Genomic DNA, 6,000 nt, shown 5'->3' with positions numbered 1-6,000 from the left:
ATGCTGAGAAACCATTTAAGGACACCTTTTGTGTGCTATTAAGTCTCATTGAAATCACACACAGTGGACTTCAGAAGTCAGTGTACAGAAGGAAATGTGTGACAGAATCTAATTTCAAACTGAAAAGAGCTTTTAGGATTTGAAAAGAAAGATATTATGGTATAAAATAAATCAGAAATATTTAAGATTCTGCTCTATGGTTATATGAATACTACCATTTGTTATAAAAAAAAATTTAATTTTAGTATAGGACCAATTCTCACTATTAACTAGTTGCTTATTAGCATGCATATTATTAACATATTGTCTGTTTATACTTATAAAGCACATATTCTGCATGACCATATTCTACATCCCTAATCCTACCCAATCCTAAACTTAAAAACTATGTTACTAACTATTATTCAGCAGCAAATTAGAAGTTTATTGAGTCATAGTTAATGGTTTGTTAAAATAAAGTGTGGCCATAAATTGCAGATGGACCCCTTTGTATGTTACACACCTGGTCATGTGATTGAGGAAACATACAATGTGACATTTATATCACAAGCAAACATTGTCTTCTTAGTGTCTGATCCATAAGGGATGTCCTTCACCACTATAAAAACAAATATTATCTGAAAATCTCTGGCATGCATAGGTCAGAGAGTCAGTCAAAGAAGCTTTAGCTGACATTTAGTTGCACTGATAAATACCATGACATTTTACAAGATGGCCTTGCCTTAAAAGAGGACCACCAATAAGGGAGTGTATCAGTCAATCCATCACACTATGCTCAGCATGTAACTGATTTAAGTGTGTTTACACTGTATCCTGTTATTTACAAGCTCAGCACAGTGTTCCCTCCAATTACGGACAAATCAGCCAATATGCATCGCCTTGAAAGTGACGTTTTACCCCTAACTCGCTTCCCTCGATCAGAGAACAGCTCAGCTTTTATCCACTTTGGATTCACAAACAATATGCAAACCGCAGTTGCACATAAAAGCAGCGCGGCATCTTTGTTCCGTCACTTCTTAATGTTTTCCATAAAGGCTTCTCTTATTCATTAAGCAGGTTATCTCCCCCGCAGCAGAATTCCCTCAGATTGAGACTGCCACCCCTGCTGCGAGGAAGCGCACAACTGGTGGTCTGGATAGATCATTTTAGAGTGGATATTAGAGAATGATGTGTGCCTCACAGGTTTCAGTGTTGACTGCAGGAAATACCCAGAATTCCCAGGCTGATCACGCACACCTCTAAGCTAATTTACTTCAGTTTTATCCTACGCTAACTCAAAATGCTGTCAGAAAATGCTCAGAATGATCACTGAATATGAATGTAGATATTGATTATTATTGGTTCAGTTCACCTGTTTGAATGGGTACAAATCAGTAATTTTTTATTGTTTTATTATGTTAATGTTATACATGAAACAGGTACAATTTCTGCACTCAAAAAATCATGAGTTTATTTTATAACTATTTGCAATTATTTGATTTTATTTAAATAATCGTTTTCAAAAATGCATTCAAACTGCTTTGAATCAACATAAATCTGTTAACTGTGAAAACAATTACATGTATTCAGTTAAAAAGCGATATTCAGTTAGTTAAAATGTATGCAATACATTTGAGCGATTGATAAAATATATAAACATTGCATTGCATATTTAAAACATTTTCAGCTTATTAGTACTATTACAGAAATCTTACCTGTTTGTGTGACTGATAAATATTGTAGTGAACAGCACATTTCATGGCCCAGTTTTATCACAGGTCAAACCTCTTTCCAGAGACCTTGGCATTGTTGTATATTATCAGTATGTAATTTATATATATATTTTATATAGCTGATGTCAGTTAATAACGAATAACTTCTCGTGATTAGTTTCAGAGAAGCAACCATTTATCTTTTCATAAGATAACTTAACTCTGCCATGGGAACACCCAACTTAATCACTTATTTATAGATTTTATGCATCTTGTGCACTTTTTCTCCTTTATTATTATTCATGGCATTCATTTAGTAGTTGTCAATTAATCTTTTATCTTTTTTTATCTTTTTCCTTTATCTTTTGTTAATAAAATTCATTTTATTACACTTGTGTTTTCCTTCCTTTCCTTGGCTCTACAACTTAACAATACACCACCAGTCCTTTTGGATAAATCATTTGACCAACTCTCTCGTTTACATTAATTTTAATTCTATTCTAATACTAAATTGATTCTAAATTATCGAACAGCCCCTGTTGGCAGTGTTCTCATGCCAGGGTAAAAGTCCTTGACTGGTGCCCCGAACTAAGAACGGGGGGGAGTGATCATCTGATATGCTGATAACCGCACCTTAAGTGATGTGTGATCCAAAAATCACAATGTCAACAGTCCAATCCCTACATAATTGGCATCCCTGTTCTTGGAATGCGCCTTCTGTTTTATCAACACAAGTCAATACACTGGAAGATAACAATGGAGGTAACTTTGGTATCAAAGGCCATAGACAAAATATCCCATGCCCATGACCAGGAAAACGATAGGGATTTAAAGTTTCAGGAACTCAAAAATGAGCTGGCTGATCTGCGAAGAGACAACTTAAAGTTAGGAACTAAAATATGTAGATTGTCTTCAGAGACTAAAAACTTGCAATCCTGTTGAAAAAGCTGAAAACTGATGTGGTCCACTCTGCAAAAATTGTTGCCCAATTCCCATAATGACATGTCAGTACAGATGGAGAGGTTAAGTGCGGTAAGTGCCAATCTGAATAAGACTAAAGCTGAGTTAGGGTCAGCTTTACTGGAAATTTCTCACGTAAACAATAACAGAACTAAAAAAGAAAATGGAACACAGACTTGTGAAATGCTCAAATGACAGCTCTCCAACTTAAATGTTACCTAAATCCAGCTTAGGGAACAGTTGGGTAGAGTACAAACTGAGGTTACAGCTAGAACTTCAGTGTTGGTAAATAAAGATGGTGTTGCTTTGGGGTGTTGATCGACTACATATACCTTTTGATTATCATTCTGAATTAAATTCATAATCTTTTCCAGCTTTTTGTTCAAAATGTTGTTTATTTCTTTATTTTTTATTTATGAAACTTACCCACATTCAAGTGTTTTAAAAAAGAATCCATGAAGCTAGAATAAAATGTTTTTGTTTACAAGCAAATACCCTGTTCTTTCTTTTGATGTTTTGTATGTTCAGATATTCATATAACAAAATATATACAAATTAATACCTAAATAGGGACATAGTAGTATACTTCAAGTATGATGAAAAGTTCACTTACAGAAAACGTACGAGTATACTTGCAGTATAAAACTACTAAACTAGTAGTTTATTGAGACTATAATTGAAAGTGTACTAAACATGCTACTACAAGTATTTAATTAGTAAATTATCAGTATACCTATAAGTTTACTTTTAGTATAGTTGCAGTACAAGCTAAAAACTTTGATGTAAACTAGTTGTGCACACAATGTTTACTACTGTTAAGGTATACTTAAGTATGCTTTTATATACTAGAAAATTCCCAAGAATTATTGAAATAGTACACTTGCAAGTATACTACTAGTACACAGATATTTGAATACTTACTAAATATACTTGAACTTTACTTAAGTATACTTAATAAAATAAACTTGAAGTATACTACTTTTTGGTAAGGGACAACCTGAACCACAGAGGATGCACACCTACTCCACTGGTTAGGTGTAAGGGATCCTCTGATGAATATCTTTCACACATGTGAAGGACATGTTACCAGCAAAATGGTAATGGTTCACTCACTCCTATAACACTGCTTCTTATTCTTCCATAGACTAGAAAACTAGCTGCTCCTTACCTGAGTCTCCAGGCACACAGCCATCTAGAGACCTGCACATCTAGAGAGTTGCCTGCATATTCTTAGAGAATAGGCATGTTACATGGATCTTTTTAAGCCTGAGACTTCTGGTAACAATATATAGTTGTATTTAAAGGATGTAAATGCAGCTTTGACATACTTTCTTAAGGCTAGTCTGAGAAAGAACAATGCACAGACCGTCTATGGTTTCATAGACAGAGCCAGGTTATCACTAACATTTATGACGAACTGTGTAATCCCCTCTATCAGAGAACACTTTGTATCAAAACCCATCTGCCTCTCGTCTCTCAGCTTTCCTAATTAAGGCCATTATGAATCTTCCAGAGAGCACTATGAGTGCTTATGGAATATGTATTTTGCTGGCAAAGATGACCCTATAGAGCAGAAGAGAATGTCATGTTTAAGAGTCTCTTTGTGATCAACCTATACCCCACTGTTAGGAAACCACTCATACTCCTGGTAGATGTTGACTGTATGTCCACAGTAGTTCTGAGGCAGCTTGCAGTGCAAAACCGGGACAGCGAGAGGGTAGGCACAAATAAGACAGAGTATGATATGCGTCTTTTCTTGAAACTGGGAATAACAGTAAGACACCCCATCAAATGGAAGGGTCAGAACTAGCCAGAAGTTTTGTCCATTGCAGCAATCTCCAGCAGAGCACCCACAGTCCTAGGTTCTGAGCATAGGTGGAGTTTAGGGGGGGGCTGGGTATGGGGGTGCGAGATGAGAGCCAATCATGATTTTGTCTGAGCTATGAATAAAATATCATATATAAAATCATTTATATTTTTTTATTTTATTTGTATTATCTTATTATTTTAGTGGATAGAATAAGTTTGTTTTGGGCTAAAATAATTTCTTTGCTATTTAAGCCCCATCATCGCGTATCGCGACTCATCATGATTCTTAACCTGTCGCTATAGGCTAACATGAAAGGACTCTCTTTTCATTATTTTCCTGCTTTAGCAAGTTAACTGAATAATGGAAATTAGTTGTATTTTTTAATAAACCCGCGAATAAAAATGTGGTGGACTGAGTCACTGCTGGCTGAATTGGACAGGCGATTTTCACATGAAGCAATGGCCTTGAGTGTGGGGTGTAGTCCAGCATTCAGTTGTGAGTAAAACGGCATCAGTCCTCTACTAAGCATGTACGCAAGCCTTACGATTCACCCTCAGCTTGTGACAGCTGAAATGGATCTTGTGAAATGTGTGATCGCATCACCGATCAATCTTGAGAAACTTAAAGATGAAGTACAGAAGGACAAATATCCAAACTTTTCAGACTAATGTTACTGCATCTTGCACCCACGCTGCTCATTGGTTCGGCTACATCAGAAATAAGTTTCTCAATTATGAGGAGAATATGAAACTGGCTTCGATCTAGCACACAGAGAACGATTTGACTAAATTTATCAGAAGAGATGAAAGAAAGATAGTGGCCATCTACGCAATTCTGAAAAAAAATTCTGCATTAGGTATGTTTTTTTATACTCTTTGTACAGCAGTCATTGTTAGTTTTAAATGTATTTTTAATGTAGAATATGTGTTACATAAATACATGAAATGTAGAACATATGAAAAAGTGCTCGTGGCTCGTCTGCCAGTGGGTGCCCCCCACGTATAAAAGTGAAACTCCGCCTATGGTTCTGGGGTTACAGTGGACACAACAATCACTGGCATGACCCCAGAAAGGAGAGCAGGAAGTGGAAGAACAGAGGTCAAAGACTGAGATAGCACTGAGAGAGAATAGCTGTAAACAGGATAGTCATAATAGAAGTAGGAAATCTAAAGGAACTGAAAGTAAGGATGCTGAAACTTTAGCAGAGACCACAAATAACATACATACTTCACATACTTCTTAAAGCCCTCAAAGATCTCAAGTCAGAGGAAAACACTTCCAATGATAGAGACTTGGTTTTCTTAGCATAACCAGGTCAGGGCCTCTCCACAGCATCTGAGTGTGGACATAAGTCAGGTTAAAGGGCGGTATCCCTTAACTGAATCCCTTAACTCCTTGTTCTGAGTCTTTGCCTCATGAGGAGGAGACATTAACAGATACAACCAGGTTCTGAGTCCCTGGCCTGTGAGTGAAGGGACATTAATAGATCGACAAGTTCTGAGTCTCTGGTCTGTGAGGCAATGAGACAGTAACATACGC

Source organism: Barbus barbus (genome assembly GCF_936440315.1).
Source record: "Barbus barbus genome assembly, chromosome: 36".
NCBI lineage: Eukaryota > Metazoa > Chordata > Actinopteri > Cypriniformes > Cyprinidae > Barbus > Barbus barbus.
The sequence above is the reverse complement of the archived record's forward strand: the minus strand, read 5'-3'. Positions refer to the sequence as shown.